Source organism: Pseudorca crassidens, chromosome 5 (assembly GCF_039906515.1).
Source record: "Pseudorca crassidens isolate mPseCra1 chromosome 5, mPseCra1.hap1, whole genome shotgun sequence".
NCBI lineage: Eukaryota > Metazoa > Chordata > Mammalia > Artiodactyla > Delphinidae > Pseudorca > Pseudorca crassidens.
Window position 1 is genome coordinate 101,656,360 of NC_090300.1, and position 22,153 is coordinate 101,678,512.

Below are 22,153 nucleotides of genomic sequence, written 5' to 3' on the forward strand. Positions count from 1 at the left end.
ACAATTTTTTTAGCCTAAGTATGTTCCATCTATTGCATCCTTATTTGGAATTCAAATTTCAGTGGGTATCCTGTGTTTTATCTGGCAACACATAAAGGTATTTCCATGGAGTCAAGAATATTGCAACAGCTCAGTGTGGAGATTTCTCAAGGAATGCCCATGAAGCTAATGAAGAAATGGTGAAGCACCACATGAAAATAAGAGGAAAAAAACCCAAGAATGAAATTTCTGGGTTTTTGTCTCCCCAAGAATGAAATCCATTAGCATGTTTCTCTAAGTAAGAGATCCCAAGTTGATTCGGTTGTGACTTCTGAATATTTCCAGATCTCTTTTTAAACATCCTATGCTTTTCCGAATTACACCTTTTCTATTTCTTAATCAAAAATGCCCTATGCCTCATTTATACAATGAGAAATTTGGTCTAAAATGTTGGTGGTCCCATCAAGTAAGCTGAGGATCCCTGGGCCAAGGTTCCATTATAAGAGGCCACCTGAATTGGTATGGCTATCTTTTTTTCTCAATCAATAGATTGTAAAAGTATAGCCACAATCGAATTGTGGGATGCAGTTGGGAGGAATGCTAGAAATCCATGATGTTAAAAATGGGTCAGTCTCATATGATAAGTTTGGAACCATTGGTCGAGGAGGATTTCCAGTGCTTCATCCAACCACTTCATGATTCCCAGCATTCTGACATCAGAGCCACTGAATCACTGTTTCTTCTGCAAATTGGTTCTGAGCAAGTAGAATAAGAGAGGAAAGTCTTGGAACCCAAAGTAAAAACTGTCATAAAAGTGGTCATATGTGATGGGCACTATATTATTCTTGTTGTTCCTTTCAACAGATTTAGCAAATATAGATTAAGGTCCTAATATACAAGATATTTTCTGAATTTCTGTTGGTGTTTTGTTTCTTTTCCTGTAGTCAAATACTACAGTAATTTCGATGGGGTAATTTATAGACATTTTGATCTCCATAAAGGCGTTGTTGAAACCTTACTTCTTTATTAGCTTTCATGTATTCTCACTTTACAAATATTTATGGTGCACTAATTCTGGAATAGATATTATATTCCTTTCTTGTTGACAACCTGCTACCCGCTACATACTACGTCTTCCAAAGAGATAAATGAAAAGGAAGGTGAAGTCTCTGTTCAGTGATTCCTTGTGTGGATAATACCCCCAAAAGCATATATATATATATATATATATATATATATATATATATATATATATATATATATGCTTTTTGACTAACTCCTCTGGACCTACTTGGACACACTGGGGCACCTCAGAGGTCCCACACTGGATGGTCTCTTGAGGTCCATCCATCTTCTTGACATCACTATTCACTGTCTCCATCCAGTGTTTCCAGCCCACATCACAGCTGCACAGAAGTCGGACCACAGTCCATTACCAGGTGAAAAGAGGCTGCTAACTGGCGCTAGGGATACAGGATGAAAGAAGACATCACTGTTAATCAGCACATCCATGGCTTCAAATGGGGTACAAATTACTATTAGGTTCCTGGTATTAATAGGAGGAAAGTAAGGCTTAGAAAAGATTAATAACTTATTGAAAGGGTTCTCACAGCAAGTTAAATGGCAGAGCTGGGATTTGAACCTGGTCTGGCTGACTCTGGAACCCATGCTCTTACTAATATGCTCCTGCCCTTATGGAAGTATGGAAGATGGCCAGAGGTGAGGCTTCAAAATTTACTCAAGACCATCTGAAGAGGCTGCTCTTCCTGCTGTGGGCCCTGCTTCTCTGGGAACTGTCATTACCCGGGGAAGGAAAGATAAAGGGTGAAAAGTGAGAGAGAGGTGCCGCAGCTCTGGTCATGCTGCTCCTCTGCCAGTATCAGGAAGCTAGTAAAAGCTTTGAAGCAAGGAAGTTGCATAGTAAATAGTATTTCGGGAAGATTAATTTGGCACCAATGCACAGAAGATATTAAAGATATTAAATCAAGAGGCTGGGGGCTTCCCTGGTGGTGCAGTGGTTGAGAATCTGCCTGCTAATGCAGGGGACACGGGTTCAAGCCCTGGTCTGGGAGGACCCCACATGCCGCGGAGCAACTAGGCCGGTGAGCCACAACTACTGAGCCTGTGCATCTGGAGCCTGTGCTCTGCAACAGGAGAGGCCGCAATAGTGAGAGGCCCGCGCACCGCAATGAAGAGTGGCCCCTGCTTGCCACAACTAGAGAAAGCCCTCGCACAGAAACAAAGACCCAACCCAGAAAAAATAAATAAATAAATAAACTCCTACCCCCAACATCTTCTTTAAAAAAAAAAAAAAGAGTCTGGAGGCAAGGAAACTGGTTAAGAAGTTATTGCAGACATCATTTCTGAGATGAGTCTGAGTCAGGACAGGGCAGTGGGAACAGGGAAAAAGAGCCGAATGTGAGTGTTCCCCACCAAGAAGGAAGAACTGACCGGCCCTACGGACCTGCATAGCCAAGACTGTGGTCCACAATGATCTGAGGCTGGGAGAGAGAGGAGGAAAGACACTACCAGAGCTGGTAGTTGTCCCAGCCCTGTACACTGAGGTACCTGCCTCTTCTGTCTCCTTTCCAGACCACAAGCTCAAAGGAGTCACGGGGTCACCCTGTGTCTGGCAGCCCCGCAGTTTTTCCCCATTGCCGACCACATGCTGGGGGGTTTGTAGACTCGGTAAATACTGACTGGCAGTCTGTTTCCTCTGGCTGGAATGCCATGTTCCCACCTTTGCCTGGAAATGCCATGTAGGAAGGCCTCCCTGGAGGCCCAGCACAAACATCTCTCCCTCAGAGAGGCCTCCGTGACCAGTCAATCTAAATTCGGTCCTTCAGTGTTCCTTGCATAGAAACTTTTCTTCACCGTATTTATTACAATGTGAAATTTTTTATTTGTTGTTTTTCTATTTAGTTTTTATTTCCTTTTACTGTTTTTGTTGTCGGTGGTGGTTTTCTACTTTCCCCCGCTAGACTATAAGTACTGCAAAGTCAGTTTTTCTTTTCACCATTAAGTCCCCAAAAGCCCACACAGTGCTGTCCCATAGAAATAAAATGTAAGCCACATATGTAATTTTAAGTTTTCTGTAGCCCCATTTTTCAAAGTAAGAAGAAACTGGTGAAATTGATTTTTCATTACATTTTTATGTAACCACATATATCCAAAATGCTATCATTTAAACATATGATCTATAGAAAAAATTATTAATGAGATAGCTTACATTCCCTTTTTTGTACTAAGTCCTCAACTTCTGTATTTCACACTCACAGCACACCTCAGTTGGGACCAGCCACATGCCAAGTGTTCTGTAACCACGTGTGACTAGTGGCTGCTGTAGTGGACAATATAGATCCTTGCAGGATGCTTGACATGTACTCCTTACTTAATAAAAAGTCAATTCATGAAAAAGGGAGTGTGGGAAGGGCAGAAAGATGGAGAAAAAGGAGAGAGGAAAAGAAAGGGAAGAGAAACGAACCTTTTCGGGTATTTACTACGTTAAGTTCTTTCATGTATCAATACATTACATAATTTAATTCTCATATCAACCCTGGTGAGGTAGGTATTATGAGAACAGTCTTTATAAATGAGGACATTGGTTTGGAGATGTCATAACTGTCCCAACATCATCTTCTTTTGAGTGAAAGAAGCAAGATTCAGAACCAATCTCCCTTACCCAACTGTGCTGCCTCATTCACAGAAGCCATACCTAACAAGTCTAGTCATGTCACACTGTTGTCTAACCTCTCTCTCCTCCAGGTGAAACATCCCAGGGTTCCTATGAGATATTATTTTGAATCTCATAGACACTCTCATTTCTCAAGTATAGTCTGACCATTGCAGGCTAACATGGGAGTGTCCACTTCCTCCTCCAGATGTATTTTAGCGGGATTCTTATCCCATTGTTGCCTTCCACTAAACTCTATGACCAAGCAAGATGGTGGCATTTAAAGTTCCCCAGATATGTCAAGCTCTCTAACATGCCTCCTTAGCTCTGTACAGTTTTTCTGCTGCCTGGAACCCTTTTTTCCTTCAACCAATAACACACATCCTGCATGACTCAATTCAAGAAAAGAGGAGGAAGAAAGAGATAGAAAAAAACCAACTCAGCCGTCATCTCACCTTGGCCAAGGAAACTCCCTGACCCACTTTCCAAGCGTGAGGGTCCCCTTTTCTGTGTGCCCAAGGCACTGTCACGGAGTTTTTCGTGTATACCATCATTACACATCTAGGGTCTCCCTCACTGGACTGTGAGCTTCTGGAAAGCAAGAACTATGTCTCTTATCTTTACATCCTCATTGCCCAGCATTTGCTGAATGGCTTGTTAAATAAGTAAATAAATGAATGGATGGATCGATGCGCATGCTTATAGCCCTCTCTGAGTGTAAGAAGAAATACCTGGTACCACATAGTCCAAAGAACTAAAAGAGAACTAGTGTGCTCTTGCAATATCCACATTCCATCAGACCAGTTGTCAGGATATGGGTCACAGTGACAGGAGCAGACAGCATCAGCAGAGCACCCTGGGATGCCTTCAACCATTTCATAAGAAACAATGTTCTAAGCTGTGCAGAAGATGTAGCAAACCTGGGACTGGCCTCCATGTTAGCTCCCAGGGGGCAGGAATACGTGGAAATTGTAAAATACTTAAGAACGTAGTGTAGGAAGAAGCATGCTAAGCCTCAGAATGTGGCCACAGAGCCAAGGAGCCCAGGCTCGCTGACCTGGAAGGGACAGGGGACAGGCAGTATTGGCATCCATCTACCTCCCGGAAGGGCAGATGGTGGCAAACTGCACTGAGCAAAGGGCAGGACCACAGGAACTTAGTTCTCCCTAACTCACAATACCCTGGGCAAGAATGTTCACCCTCTGAGGACACCCTGAAAGATGCTTATAGATGCTGACTGCACTGAGACTGTGGTATATACTAGGTCTTGGGCCAGAGCCTCTAACCTTTGAGGCAGCATGCTGGTGTGCCCCTGGTGGGAACAGTTGTGCCAGAGGAAAATATAAATGTACTCAGGCCCAGGAGCAGCCAGGGGAGTGTAAGAGGGACCAAAGCCTATGGAAGCCAGACCTCCTCCGGCCTGTTGCCTAGGAATGAGCACTTTCACCTACATGGTGTCATGTTCTAGGTATTCTGTGCCATGATAAATGTTGAGAAGCGTTGAGTTAGACTATGTGAGATGAATGAGTAACACTGGAGACTTAAGATGTTTAAAAACTATTTCATTGTGACAGGGCCAAGTGGGTAGAGGGTTGAAGACACGACAGTAGCTAGGACAAGAATTTCAAGCTCTCAAACATACAGACCAAGATCATCCTATTTGTGTGAGTGTTTCTGTGAGTTCAGATGGAAGACGGAACACTAGGGTGTTGTACCATTAAAAATAACCCGTAAGAGTAAGGCCCAGGTTCTCAGCAAAGGCACACTCCTGAAAAACAAACAAATCAAGGCAAGTGACACTTTGTCCCCCAAATAGCCCATATTTCCTAATCCTGAGAGGCAGGTCAGGGGCCAGAGTCAGCCCTACTACCACTGCCTGGCACCCACCCACTCCCCTCTTAGCACGGTATGGCCCAGAGAGAAATTAGTTCTTAGGAATCAAAAATCTCATGGAATGTCTCATGCATACCATTATTATAGCCTCATGGACAAGCTGGAAAGTGAGGGGGAAGAGGGAATGATGGTCAGGGAGCTGGGCGCAATATCTCCATGCCCAACGTGTACTCACCTGCCACTGTTTGCCTTTTTTTTTTTTTTGGCTGCACCGCGCAGCCTGCAGGATCTCAGTTCCCCCACCAGGGGTTGAACCCAGGCCACAGCAGTGAAAGCCCGGAATCCTAACCACTAGGCCACCAGGGAACTCCCTGCCTTTGTCTTTTCAAGGGTAGATCTGAACACAAGGTTGAACATTGCTGGGCAGGTATATAACCAGAGAACCACAACGCTACCTGAGAGAGGACTAGAGGTGTTAGGAAAGCATGGCTTCTATTGAACTCCTACTCAACCAGAAACAATAAACAATCAACAACAAACACCTCTCCCCACATTACTAAGCTGGTCAGAAATACTCTTCATAGTCATGGTAAATGAGCTTAGGGGTATCCTGGAGCCAGGGTACAGGGGCAAGGCAGGAGCTAAATGTGGCAAGGAGGTTCTGGTCACTCCGAACAGGTGCCACACCAGTCCTGCCTATCAGAGTGGCTCTGGCTGGCAGCACCTTGCTGTGGCCTGAGTGGGCAGGAGAAGGCCAGACCCAGCTGGCAAAAAGTGATATGGAGTCAATAGCCCCAAGGGTCTGTGTGTATGTGCTGAAGTGAGTGTGGTATTCTAACAGCTCTAGCCAAGAGGCAGCTAACGCCGGAAAAATAAATAAATAAATAAAATAGCGTGCCATTGAGAAGAAGCAGCAGCTAACATCTGAGATCCAAATAAATCATGCCAGGGTAGGGCTGATACCAAAAAGAGGAAACTAAAGCTAATCCCTCCCACACCCAACCTCAGCCAGAGATGCAGATGTCACCCGTACTCCACCTGCATAATATTGCCAGTAGAGCACTAAGCACATGCCAGAGAAATTTAAGCTCTTCTAAATCCCAAGTTAAAACACATCCAAGCCCTTCACAGAGCTCCACTCTCTAAACTTTGCCCCCAGCTTCTAAAGGTGTTCTTCAACATTTGGAAATGACTGGAAAACAAATATCTTCCATCCTGAAAGCTAATAAAATGTTCACCCACTCATCATCCACCATGGGCCAAAGAAGAATCAGGAAATCTCCTTGATGTGAATCCCACCCTGATACTGCAAAAGTTGCTTCACGTCCCAGCCTGGCAGTGCCACCATGAAGACCTTAATTTTTTCACTTCCACTTATCCCTCCACCTCTTAGAACAAGACAGGAAAAGTGAGAGGTTTTTCTTAGTGATGATATACTCTGCTCCCACTCTCTTAGAGACAGGGAATGATGAAGACAGAAGCTGCAGTTATCCAAAAGGATGAAGCCAGGTTGGCAGCCTGTGTCTGCTTGCTTCTCCAATGGATGCAGGGAAAAAACTAGAACCAGAGGCCCCGCAACAGCTCACATCAAGGTGCACAGAGTTGGAGGTTCCTTTGGAGTGTGTGTGCCACGGGGGCGAAGTGGGGGGAGGAATACAGGTGGTTATGTAAAAAGGCATTACAGGTAAAACCACAAAAGGAAGAGAAAGAGAGAAAGACAAAAATAGGAACAGAGAACAAGGGCAATGAATGGAAAACAGTAACAAATACAGTGGATATTAATCTGACTATATCAATAATCACTTTAAATGTCAATGATCAAAATGCATCAATTAAAAGATAAAATTGTCAGAGTAGATCAGAAATTTTAAAAAGATGCAACTATATGTTGTCTACAAGAAACTCACTTTAAATATAAAGGTACATACAGAGTAAAAGTAAAAGGATGGAGAAAGTCATATTATGTTAACACTGATCAAAAGAGACCAGGAGAGTTTGATCCTTGGTCAGGGAGCTACGATCCCCAAGCCACGTGGTGTGGCCAAAAAGAGAGAGAGAGAGAAGGAGTACTTATATTAATTTCAGACATAGCAGACTTCAGAGCAAGGAAAATTATCAGGAATAAGGAGGGGCATTGCATAATGATAAAGGGGTCAATTCTCCAAGAAGACATAAAAACGTTTAATGAGGGCTTCCCTGGTGGGGCAGTGATTGGGAGTCCGCCTGCCAATGCAGGGGACACGAGTTCATGCCCCGGTCCGGGAGGATCCCACATGCCGCGGAGCGGCTGGGCCCGTGAGCCATGGCCGCTGGGCCTGCGCGTCCGGAGCCTGTGCTCTGCAATGGGAGAGGCCACAGCAGTGAGAGGCCCGCGTACCGCAAAAAAAAAAAAAAAAAAAAAAAGTTTAATGAATATGCACCTAAAAACAGAGCATGAAAATACATGAGCAAAAACTGATAGAACTGCAAAAAGAAATAGATGAATCCATCTGGAGACTTTAACACCCTCTACCAGAAATGGACAGATTCAGCAGGCAAAATATCAGTAAGGACATAGTTGAACTCAATAGCACCATCAACCAACTGAATATAACTGACATCAATAAACTACTTCCTCCAACAGCATTCTTCTCAAACTCAAATGAAACAATAACCAAGATAGATCACATTCTGGGCCATAAAACACACCTTAACAAATTTAAAACAACAGAAATCATGCAATATATCCTCTCAGACTACAATGAAATTTAACTAGAAATCAGTAAGATAAAGATATCTGGAAAACACCCAAATACATGAAGATTAAACAACATGCTTCTAAATAACACGAGGGAAAAAGAAAAAAACTCATAAGAATTTTTTAATATTAAATTAAAATGAAATGAAAGTGAAAATACAACTTATGAAAATTTGTAGGATGCAGCAAAAGTAGTGCTTAGTGGGAAATTTAAAACATTAAATGCTTATATTTAAAAAGAAGAAAGATCTAAAATGAATAACCCAAGCTTCCACCTTAGGAAACTAGAAAAAAAAAAGAGCAAATTAAATCCAAAGTAAGCAGAAGAAAAGAAATAATAAGAATTAGGACAGAAATTAATAAAGTTGAAAACAAAACCAATACAGAAAATCAACAAAACCAAAAACCTGTTGTTTGAAAAGATCAATAAAATCGATAAGCCTCTAGCCAGGCTAACTAAGGAGAAAAGACAGAAGACATAAATTACTAATATCAGGTATGAAAGAGGGGACATCATTACAGATCCCATGAACATTATAAGGATAATAAAGGAACACTATGAACAACTCTATACCCACAAATTCTAGGATAACCTAGATGAAATGGACCAATTCCTTGAAAGACACAATCTACCAAACTCACATAAGAAGATATAGACAATCTGAATAGCCCAAAATCTATTAAAGAAATTGAATAGAAAATTAGTCATCTTTCAAAACACAAAGCACCAGGCCCACATGGGTTCACTGATGAATTCTATGAAATATATAAGGAAGAAATCATACCAATTCTCTATAATCTCTGCCAGGAGATAGAAGCAAACGGAGTACCCCTAACTTATTTTATGAGGCCAGCAGTATCCTAACATCAAAATGTGACAAAGACATGGCAGGAAAACAAAAATTACAGACCAATATATCTTATAAACATAGATGCAAAACTCCTCAGCAAAAATATTAGCAAATCAAATCCAACAATGTATAAAAAATAATTAGGGCTTCCCTGGTGGCGCAAGTGGTTGAGAGTCTGCCTGCTGATGCAGGGGACATGGGTTCGTGCCCCGGTCCGGGAAGATCCCACATGTTGCGGAGTGGCTGGGCCCGTGAGCCATGGCCGCCGAGCCTGTGCGTCCGGAGCCTGTGCTCCGCAACGGGAGAGGCCACAGCAGTGAGAGGCCCACGTATCACAAAATAATAATAATAATAATAATTATACATCACAAGAAAGTGGGATTTATCCCAGGTGTGAAAAGCTGTTTCAATATTTGAAAATCAATTAATGTGATCCATCACAACAATAGGCTACAGAAGAAAATTCACATGATCATATCAATGGACACAGAAATAGCATTTGACAAAATCCAACACCGATTCATGTTAAAAAACAAAAAAATCTCTCAGCAAACTAGGAATAGAGGTGACTTCCTCAACTAGACAAAGACTACTTACCAAAATCTATAGCTAACATCATACTTGATGATGGGAAACGAGAAGCTCTCTTGCTAAGATCAGGAAAAGGCAAAGGTACTCCCTCTACTTTTCAACACTGTACTGGAAATCTTAACTAACACAGTAAGATAAGAAAGGGAAATAAAAGAATATACATTGCAAAGGAAGAAACAAAACTGTCTTTGTTCACAGGTGATATGATCATCTATGTAGAAAATCCAAAAAGAATCAACAAAAACTGGAAGTAATAAGCATTTATAGCAAGATTTTAAGATACAAAGTTAATATGCAAAAGTAACTGGAACTATATTAAACTAAAAAACTTCTGTACAGCAAATGAAAACATTAACAGAATAAAAAGGCAACCTATGGAATGGGAGAAAATATATGCAAATCATATATCTGAAAAGGAGTTAACATCAAAAATATATAAAGAACTTATACAATTCAATAACAAAAAAATAGCAATCCAATTTAAAAATGGGCAGAGGAACTGAAATAGGCATTTCTCCAAAGAAAACATACAAATGGCCAACAGTTACATGAAAAGGTACTCAACATCATTAGTCACTGGAAAATGCAAATCAAAACTGTAATGAGATAACACCTTACACCTGTTAGAATGGCTATTATCAAAAAGGCAAGAAATAAGAAGCGTTAGCAAGGATGTGAAGTACAGGAATTCTTGTGCACTATTCTTGGGAATATAAACTGGTACAGCTACTATGGAAAACAGTATGGAGGTTCCTCAAAAATTTAGAAATAAAATTACCATATGATACAGCAATTCCACTTCTGGGCATTTATCCAAAGGAAACAAAATCACTATCTCAAAATAATATATACACATTCACTGCAGTATTATTTACTGTAGCCAAGATGTGGAAACATCCTAAGTGACAAATGACAGACGAATGGGTAAAGAAAATGTGATACACACACACACACACACACACACACACACACACACACACATACACACAATGGAATATTATTCAACCATAAAAAAGAAGGAAATCCTGCCATTTGCGACAATATGGATGGACCTTGAGGACATTATATTAAGTGACATAAGTCAGAGAGAGAAAGACAAATATGATTTCAATTACACGTGCAATCTAAAAAACCCCACATTCATAGATACAGAGAACAGATTGGTGGTTGCCACAGGCTGGTGGGAGAGGAGGGATAAAATAAGTAAAGGTGGTCAAAAGGTACAAATTTCCAGTTATAAGATAAATAAGACCTGGAGATGTAATATTCTGCATGGTGACTATAGTTAATAATACTATAGCATGTATTAGAAAGTTGCTAAGAGAGTGGATCTTAAAAGTTCTCATTACACACAAAAATTGTAACAGAGTGTGATGATTCATGTTAACGAAACTTATTGTGGTAATCATTTCTCAATATATACATATATCGATATATATACATAATCATTATCTTGTACAACTTAAACTAATACAATGTTATATGTCAATTTTATCTCAATAAAAAAGAAAGGAAAACAAAACAAACACCAAATTTAAACGTGGGTGGGCGGAAGACCTGAACAGACACCTCATCAAAGAAGATATACAGATGGCAAATAAGCATATGAAAAGAAGCTCAATATCATGTCGTTAGCGAATTGTAAATTAAAACAACAGTGAGGTACCACTACACACCTATTAGAATGGTTAATCTCTGGAACACTGACAATAGCAAATGCTGGTGACAGTGTGGAGCAACAGGAACTCCTATTCATTGCTGATGGGAAAGCACTATGGTACAGATACTTTGGAAGACCATCTGGCAGCTTCTTTAAAAATGAATCATACTCTTGGGACTTCCCTGGTTGTCCAGTGGTTAAGACTCCGTGCTCCTAATGCAGGGGACACGGGTTTGATCCCTAGTCAGGGAACTAAGATCCCGCATGCCACACAACATGGCCAAGAAAGAAAAAAAACCCACAAAAATTAATTATACTCTCACCATATGATCCAGCAATCATGCTCCTTGGTATTTACCCAAAGGAGTTGAAAACATGTTCCCACAAAAACCTGCACATGAATGTTTAGAATAGCTTTACTCATAATTGTCAAAACTTGGAAACAACCAAGATGTCCTTCAGTAGATGAATGGATAATTAAGTGTAACACATCCATATAATGGAATATTATTCAGTGAGAAAAATAAATGAGCTATCAGGCCACAAAAAGACATGGAACAAACTTAAATCCATATTACTAAGTGAAAGAAGCCAATCTGAAGAGGATACTTACTATATGGTTCCAATTATGTGATATTCTAGAAAAGACAAAACCATGGAGACAGTAACAGGATCAGTGGTTGCCGCGGATTAAAAAGATGGACAGGTTGAACAGGCAGAGCACCAAGGATTTTTAGGGCAGTGAAACTATTACATATGATACTATAATGGTAGATACATGTCATCATACATTTGCCAAAACCCATAGAATGTACACCACCAAGAGTGAACTGCAACATAAACTAGGAACTCTGAGCAATAATAATGTGTCAATGTAGGTGTGTCAAACTGCACCTCTCTGCAGCAGGAAAGCTGTGCATGTATGGAGGGTGGGGGTGTATGGGAACTCACTGGACTTTCTGCTCAATTTTGCTGTGAACCTAAAATTCCTCTACAAAAATAAATCTATCTTTAAAAAAGGCACTGCCAGTAGGTGCCCAATGTATAAGGTCACATAAACAGCAAAGCAGACAGTATCACTTTCCAGAGCCCAGCAGGGGCAGCAAAGAGGGGGCCCCACCAATTTGTCCCGTGTCTGGCATCTACTAGCATCCTAACACAGTCCTAAAGGAAAACCCCAAAATCATATTCTGTGCTCCCAAAGCATTCTTGTTTTCATAAGCCAAAAATGGTGAAGCCTCAGCAAATCAACAGGGGGGAAGTGGTGGAGTCAGCAGACACTCCTGTTTACTGGGAATTGTGTCCAGTACCCTGCAGGAGAGCTCTCCTGGTACCTCAACAAAAGCCAACTATGTCCAAGCCAGCTGAGTCATCCTCTGGCCCTGGCCCGGAAAAGAAGCCTCCCTGAAACACCTGCCAAACTCCACAGTCACTTCTGAAATGTAGGCCTACAGGAATCTTCATAGCCCTAAAGGGCGACAGCCACAGCTGAGAAGTTTTCTCATGTATACCGATTTTCTTTCCTCCTTTCACCATCATGTTGCTCACTCTGTTGCTCTCCTCTGAAATCCCTCTAGTTTATCCCAAATTCAAGAGTTCTATTTGCCTTTCTCTGAGCCTGTAACAAGACAGGTGCAAAAACACAGTTACTCCTGGGGCCTCACCAACAGGCAATGAGAGCAAGCTCCAACGTACCCCCCACGATCACGCCCCGGATGCATCCTCCTAGAAGGGCCTGTGTAAGGCAGTGTGCACAGCTGTGCCTGGGGGCACCCCCTCTCTCAGGACCAGGCAGGTGGCCACACTTCTACCATCAGACGTGAAGGGAAGTAATAACAAGCCCTGTACCCCAACAGAGGCGGGAGACAAACCTATTTGGGGGGAGCACGCCATCTTGCTTACTTTCCAGCTCATTCCAAAAGAATTTAAGGTCGCTTATGAAGATTAATAGAGGTGACAAAAAAATGAATAAAGATGAATGAGAAAAATGGGAAGTTGAGGGGTTTGGTTCTTCTGGATTGGGAGTGAGGAAGATAGGCAGCAATTTAATAGTCTCTAATTTCACCTTTCCCCACTTCAATCTGTCCCTTCTTTACTGGTCCTACCTGATTCTAGCTCTTCTGTCAAGGTCACAAAAAAAACCCAATAGCTTATTCTGTCCTCAACTTACTTGAGCCACTAGCAGAAATTCACAGAGCTATCAGTGCCTCCCTGCTGGAAAATATTCTTCGCTTGTTTTTCCTCTTCACTGGTCCCTCCGTCTTTTCTGCTTTCTCCTAATCTCACAGCTCCATAAAATTAGAATGTCCTAGGGCTCAGTTTTTAGAACTCTTTTCTTTTCTATATACCCTCAGTACTGGGGCTAACATTCTGCTTCATGGTGTTAAATATTATGTCACGCATCCACCACTCCAAGATTTTTATCTTTAGCCCAGCCTGCCCACCTTCACTCTAGACTCCTATATCCAGCTTCCCACTCAGCATCTTCACTCAGATGTCTAATATACACCTCAAATCCAAAACCTTCCAAAACAGATCTCTTAACATCCCTGAACAGATCTGCTCTAGTTTTCCTCACTCAGTGACCACTTCATCTTTCTGGTTACTCACCCTCCAAAATGTAGAGTCATCCTTGATTCCACTCTTTCTCTCACTTCTCACAACTAAACCATTTGAAAATCCTGTTGGCTCTACCTCCAAAATATGCCCAGGACCTGTCCACTCCTCACCCCCTCCCCCTGTGACCACTCTGGTACAGGTCTGGGTTATTACAGTGGTCTAACTGGACTCTGCTTCCACCTTGGCCCTTTCAGATAGTTCTCAACATAGGAGCCAGTGTTATTCTATTGAAATGTAGGTTGGGCCCAAGTCTTCACAAGAGCCTTCGTAGCCCTAGGTGATTTAACCCCTGTCATTCCTCCGGCCTCCTCTCCTCATCCTCTCCTCATCCTCTCCTCCACCAGCCACACTGGCCTCCCTGCTTCTCCTTGCACACCAGACTTACCTCCACCTTCCAGCCTTTGCAATTGCTGCTTCTCCTGTTTGAAATGCTCTTCCCCCTTATCTCCTCTAAGCCTTTGCTCAAAAACTTTCTCAATGAGGCCTTCCCTGATCACCCTATTGAAAACCACAAAGTGCCTCAACACCCCATCCTCTTTTCTTGCTTTACTTTCCCCATAATAATTCCCCATCTAAAATACTACAGACTTTACTGACTTATTCTGTTGATTGCATCGCCCCTCACTAGAATAAAAGCTCCATGAATGCAGGATTTTTTTGTTTTTCTTTACTGTTTAATCTCTGGCTCTTAGAACTGTGCTTGGCATATAGTGGTTTGGTACCTAAGTGTTGGATAGATAAATGAATGAATGGATGGATGGATGAATGGCTAGATGGATGGATAGACAGATGGATAGATGGATGGATGGATGGATGGATGGATGGATGGATGGAAAGAGTGGATACCAGGACCTATGCTTTAGCTGCCAGATTCCTATAGATCCCAAAAGGGGAAAATGTCACAAATCAAGTGAAGTAGAATTCAGCATTTAAGACACATTCCTTCACACTTCTACTCTAACTACAATGCTAGATCCTAACATAAAATGAAATGAAATGTCCATAGAATCATTAGAATTACACGGTCTTAGCTTTGTCTCAATCAGCCACAACCTACAATAAGCAGGCTGTGGAAACACTATGACTATGGGAATTGAGAATGACAGGCCATGACTCCAATGCTAGGGAAGGAGGGTTAGAGGAAGAGTTGATAAACTAAAGGTAACTAACTATTATTGAGTTTCTACCGGGAGACAGATACTGCACTAGGCTCTTTGCTAACATTATTTCATTAAATCCTTACCACTCTAGGAAGCTGGTATTATTAACCCCATTTTACAAACAAGGAAACCAAAGTTCAGAAAGATTAAGTTATTTGCACAATATCACACATACACAGTAGAGTCAAACTAGGTCAACATGAATGAAAAGTTCTTGCTCTTTCACACTAAAAGTTACTCTAGAAATGGTGAACTAACCTTTGACTGTTTCAAACCAATTCTCTATTCCTAGTCACTCATCATCTTTGATCTGAGTAGATCGAGCACCTTAGATTTGAGGCAGAAGGGTTAAGAAATAAGAAGCTAAAACAAAGCCTTCATGTCTTAGTTAATGTTGAAAATTTGCTAACAGAATAAAAAAATCAATAGGCTGTAATCTGACACCTTTCAGTCAGTTTTACACACATACACACATCCATGTGCACACCAAAAGCAACTAGTAGGAAAACACAATATTAAAATTTACCACACTTTTACCTTTACCAGCGTTCCCCACGGCTCATGAGTATCAGAGACGTGCTGCTCAGTAGCGGACAATACTGGCAGATGCTGCTTTAATGCTCAAGAAAAATAAGCATCTTTCACCAGCATCAGCCTTGCAACAGCCCCAGAGAAGTTACTTTTCTTCCTCCCACTCACATGTTTCTCCCTGGGCATTGTGTACATTGCCAGTGGCCTCCACCTCCACCCAACTTACAGAAACCTGGCCCATAATACCCTGTAATTAATGTCATCAGACATGTAAGGCTGTCAGCCCACTAAGCATGCTCTCTGCTCAGCAGAAGACACTCTTTTGCAATCATGGAGGCACTCCCCAGGCACTGTCTGCAGGTGTTTCTCCAGTACCTGAGAGGAGTCACATCCTTTTATTCCCATTCTCACCAAGTCTGCCTCCTGACTAATCATTTCTATGAAACTGTTCAACCATCTAGCTTAGGTGGCCAGGGTGGAAGCACAGTAAAAGTCGAACGCTTCCTTGGGGATTAGGTCCACCCATGACGCTGCTTCTCTCTCCTGGGTCAACCTACCAAGCCAACCCACTCACACTCATTCCCACCCAAGGGGAGTAGATAAATGCTGCAGTGTGTGTGTACCCCTTACCTGTGCTTAGCTGCACCTATGAAGATTAAGAAAACTTAGGAATGAATATTTACAACCATTGCTGCTGGGTTCAGTATTTGGGCCCACCAGCCAATAAGAATGTTTCTTAGTTCTTACCTAAAAAAATAAGACATACTGGACTGTATGTAAAAAGCACACATGAAATTGAGGTTGTGCTATTTAAGTACGATAAAACAAAGTAAACCAAGGAGATGTAGAAAATGCTTCTTTTCAAAGGACAAGAGTACCACATGTTGCAAAGACCTGAATCATTGTTTTAACTAGAGGTTCTAAATCAGTATGGAAATGGTTCTAGAAGGGGAAAAGAGACCTCTGACAACTCCTCTTAAAGGAGGTTAAATATGCAATCAATTAAGATCAAAGAATGGGCAGCAGTTTCATTAGGTGCTCGTCTGGATACATAAGCTTGGAGAAAGGTGGTGAAACGGGTCCTTGATTTTATTTTCTCACTTGTGTTACACTTGAGTGACCCTGGAGCATACAGGCAGAACCAGCTACACGATTTGTACGGCCAAGAGCAAAATGAAAATGTGGGGTCCCTTGTTTACAAATTTCTGGGACTTCCACAACAGTGACAGTAGAGCATTAAACCAAGAATGAGGCTCTCCCATCTAAACTGGGCCCTGGAGATTGGTTCAAGATGGCGGAGTAGAAGGACGTGTGCTCACTCCCTCTTGTGAGGGCACCGGAATCACAACTAACTGCTGCACAATCGTCGATAGGAAGACACTGGAACTCACCAAAACAGATACCCCACATCCAAAGACAAAGGAGAAGCCACAATGAGACGGTAGGAGGGGCGCAATCACAATAAAATCAAATCCCATAACTGCTGGGTGGGTGACTCACAAACTGGAGAACACTTATAACACAGAACCCACTGGAGTGAAGGTTCTGAGCCCCACATCAGGCTTCCCAACCTGGGGTCCGGCAGTGGGAGGAGGAATTCCTAGAGAATCAGACTTTGAAGTCTAGTGGTATTTGACTGCAGGACTTCGACAGGACTGGGGGAAACAGAGATTCCGCTCTTGGAGGGCACACACAAACTACTGTGCACAGGACCCAGGGGGAGGAGCACTGACCCCATAGGAGGCTGAACCAGACCTACCTGCTAGTGTTGGAGGGTCTCCTACAGAGGTGGGGGGTGGCTGTGGCTCACTGTGGGGACAAGGACACTGGCAGCAGAAGTTCTGGGAAGTACTCCTTGGTGTGGGCTCTCCCAGAGTCCACCATTAGCTCCACCAAAGAGCCAGCTAGGATCCAGTGTTGGGTCGCCTCAGGCCAAACAAACAACAGGGAGGGAACCCAGCCCCACCTATAAGCAGACAAGCGGATTAACGTTTTACTGAGCTCTGCTCTCATAGCAACATCCAGCTCTACCCACCACCAGTCCCTCCCATCAGGAAACGTGCACAAACCTGTTAGATAGCATCATCCACCACAGGGCAGACAGCAGAAGCAAGAAGAACTACAATCCTGCAGCCTGTGGAACAAAAGCCACATTCACAGAAAGACAGACAAGATGAAAAGGCAGAGGCCTACGTACCAGATGAAGGAACAAAATAAAACCCCCAAAAGACAACTAAATGAAGTAGTGATAGGCAACCTTCCAGAAAAAGAATTCAGAATAATGATAGTGAAGATGATCCAGGACCTTCGAAAAAGAATGGAGGCAAAGATCGAAAAGATACAAGAAATGTTTAACAAAGACCTATAAGAATTAAAGAACAAACACCTAGAAGAATTAAAGAACAAACAAACAGAAATGAACAATACAATAGATGAAATGAAAAATACACTACAAGAAATCAGTAGCAGAATAACTGAGGCAGAAGAACAGATAGATAAGTGACCTGGAAGACAGAAAGGTGGAATTCACTGCTGTGGAACAGAATAAAGAAAAAAGAATGAAAAGAAATGAACACAGCCTAAGAGACCTCTGGGGCAACATTAAACACAACAACATTTGCATTATAAGGGGCCCAGAGGAGAAGAGAGAGAGAGAAAGGACCTGAGAAAATATTTGAAGAGATTATAGTCGAAAACTTCCCTAACATGGGAAAGGAAATAGCCACCCAAGTCCAGGAAGCACAGAGTCCCAGGCAGGATAAACCCAAGGAGAAACAGGCCGAGACACATAGTAATAAAATTGGCAAAAATTAAAGACAAAGAAAAATTATTGAAAGCAACAAGGGAAAAATGACAAATAACATACAAGGGAACTCCCATAAGGTTAACAGCTGATTTCTCAGCAGAAAGTCTACAAGACAAAAGGGAGTGGCATGGTATGTATAAAGTGATGAAAGGGAAGAACCGACAACCAAGATTACTCTACCTGGCAAGGATATCATTCAGATTCAATGGAGAAATCAAAAGCTTTATAGACCAGCAGAAGCTAAGAGAATACAGCACCACCAAACCAGCTCTACAACAAATGCTAAAGGAACTTCTCTAAGTGGGAAACACAAGAGAAGAAAAGGACCTACAAAAACAAACCCAAAACAACTAAGAAAATGGTAATAGGAACATACATATCAATAATTACCTTAAACATGAATGGATTAAATTCTCCAACCAAAAGACACAGGTCCAATGAATGGATAAAAAAACAGGACCCATATATACGCTGTCTACAAGAGACCCACTTCCTACCAAGGGACACTACAGACTGAGAGTGAGGGGATGGAAAAAGATATTCCATGCAAATGGAAATCAAAAGAAGGCTGGAGTAGCAATACTCACATCAGATAAAATAGACTTTAAAATAAAGAATGTTACAAGAGACAAGGAAGGACACTACATAATGATCAAGGGATCAATCCAAGAAGAAGATATAAGAATTATAAATATATGTGCACCCAACATAGGAGCACTTCAATACATAAGGCAACTGCTAACAGCTATAAAAGAAGAAATCAACAGTAACACAAAAAAAGTGGGGGACTTTAACACCGCACTTACACCAATGGACAGATCGTCCAAACAGAAAATTAATAAGGAAACACAAACTTTAAATAACACAATAGACCAGATAGATTTAATTGATATTTATAGGACATTCCATCCAAAAACAGCACATTACTGTTTTCTTCTCAAGTGTACATGGAATATTCTTCTCAAGTGTACACGGAACATTCTCCAGGATACATCACATCTTGGGTCACAAATCAAGCCTCAGTAAATTTAAGATAATTGAAATCATATCAAGCATCTTTTCTGACCACAATGCTATAAGATTAGAAATCAATTACAGGGGAGAAAACGTAAAACACACAAACACATGGAGGCTAAATAATACTTTACTAAATAACCAAGAGATCACTGCAGAAATCAAAGAAGAAACCAAAAAATACCTAGAGACAAATTACAATGAAAACACGATGATCCAAAACCTATGGGATGCAGCAAAAGCAGTTCTAAGAGGGAAGTTTATAGCAATACAAGCCTACCTCAAGAAACAAGAAAAATCTCTATTAAACAATCTAACCTTACACCTAAAGCAACTAGAGAAAGGAGAACAAACAAAACCCAAAGTTAGTTGAAGGAAAGAAATCATAAAGATCAGAGCAGAAATAAATGAAATAGAAACAAAGAAAACAATAGCAAAGATCAATGAAACTAAAAGCTGGTTCTTTGAGAAGATAACCAAAATTGATAAACCATTAGCCACACTCATCAAGAAAAAGAGGGAGAGGGCTCAAATCAATAAGATTAGAAATGAAAAGAGAAGTTACAACAGACACCGCTGAAATACAAAGCATCCTAAGAGGTTACTACAAGCAACTCTATGCCAATAAAATGGACAACGTGGAAGAAATGGACAAATTCTTAGAAAAGTATAACCTTCCAAGAATGACCAGAAAGAAATAGAAAATATGAACAGACCAATCACAAGTAATGAAACTGAAACTGTGATTAAAAATTTTCCAACAAACAAAAGTCTAGGACCAGATGGCTTCACGGGTGAATTCTATCAAACATTTAGAGAAGAGCTAACACCTATCCTTCTCAAACTCTTCCAAAAAATTGCAGAGGAAGCAACACTCCCAAACTCATTCTATGAGGTCACCATCACCCTGATACCAAAATCAGACAAAGATACTACACAAAAAGAAAATGACAGACCAATATCCCTGATGAACATAGATGCAAAAATCCTCAACAAGATACTAGCAAACAATCTAACAACACATTAAAAGAATCATACATCATGATCAATTGGGGTTATCCCAGGGAGGCAAGGATTCTTCAGTATATACAAATCAATCAATGTGATACACCATATTAACAAACTGAACAATAAAATCCATATGATCATCTCAATAGATGCAGAAAAAGCTTTTGACAAAATTCCACACCATTTATGACAAAAACCCTCCAGGAAGTGAGAATAGAGGGAACCTATCTCAACATAATAAAGGCCATATATGACAAACCCACAGCAAACATCATTCTCAATGGTGTTTCTCAATGAAACTGAAGCCATTTCCTCTAAGATCATGAAAAAGAAAAGGATGTCAACTCTCGCCACTATTATTCAACATAGTTTTGTAAGTCCTAGCCACGGCAATCAGGGAAGAAAAAGAAATAAAAGGAATTCAAATTGGAAAAGAAGAAGTAAAACTGTCACTGTTTGCAGATGACGTGATACTATACTTAGAGAATCCTAAAGATGCCACCAGAAAACTACAAGAGCTAATCAATGAATTTGGTAAAGTAGCAGGATACAAAATTAATGCACAGAACTCTCTTGCATTACTATACACTAATGATGAAAAATCTGAAAGAAATTAAGGAAACACTCCCATTTTACCACTGCAACAAAAAGAATCAAATACTAGGGAGACAAAAGACATGTATGCAGAAAACTATAAGATACTGATGAAATAAATTAAAGATGATACAAATAGATGGAGAGATATACCACGTTCTTGGATTGGAAGAATCAATATTGTGAAAATGACTATACTACCCAAAGAAATCTACAGATTCAATGCAATCCCTATCAAATTACCAATGGCATTTTTTACAGAACTAGAACAAAAACTCTTAAAATTTGTATGGAGACACAAAAGACCTTGAATAGCCAAAGCAGTCTTGAGGGAAAGAAACGGAGCTGGGGGAATCAGACTCCCTGACTTCAGACTGTACTACAAAGCTACAGTAATCAAGACAATATGGTACTGGCACAAAAACAGAAATATAGATCAATGGAACAGGATAGAAAGCCTAGAGATAAACCCACACACCTATGGTCAACTAATCTATGACAAAGGAGGCAAAGATATACAATGGAGAAAAGACAGTCTCTTCAATAAGTTGTGCTGGGAAAACAGGACAGCTACATGTAGAAGAATGAAAGTAGAACACTTCCTAACACCATACACAAAAATAAACTCAAAATGGATTAGAGACCTAAATGTTAAGACTGGACACTATAAAACTCTTAGAGGAAAACATAGGAAGAACACTCTTTGACATAAATCACAGCAAGATCTTTTTTGATCCACCTCCTAGAGTAACGGAAATAAAAACAAAAATAAACAAATGGGATCTAATGTAACTTAAAAGGTTTTGCACAGCAAAGGAAAATACAAACAAGACGAAAAGACAACTTTCAGAATGGGGCCGGGGGAGAAAATATTTGCAAATGAATCAACGAACAAAGGATTAATTTCCAAAATATATAAACAGCTCATGCAGCTCAATATGAAAAAACAAACAACCCAATCAAAAACTGGGTAGAAGACCTAAATAGATATTTCTCCAAAGAAGACATACAGATGGCCAAGAAGCACATGAAAAGCTGCTCAACATCACTAATTATTAGAGAAATACAAATCAAAACTACAATGAGGTATCACCTCA

At 40.9% G+C, this 22,153-nt stretch overlaps 1 protein-coding gene across 6 annotated transcripts in view; it reads right to left on the reverse strand.

Moving 5' to 3' along the window:
• The window catches only part of TMEM45A (transmembrane protein 45A), a 119,999-nt gene that overhangs the window by 79,509 nt on the left and 18,337 nt on the right, over positions 1-22,153 (reverse strand). Inside the window, exon 2 of one of the 6 annotated variants that reach the window (XM_067739096.1) lies at positions 1,271-1,442. The exons of 3 other annotated variants lie outside the window; for them this stretch is intronic. The gene's annotated coding sequence lies outside the window, so the exon portion shown is untranslated. Of the gene's footprint in view, positions 1-1,270; positions 1,443-15,640; positions 15,791-17,393; positions 17,601-22,153 lie in introns of those variants that run through there. 2 more of the 6 variants (XM_067739097.1, XM_067739098.1) reach the window with 2 other exon arrangements.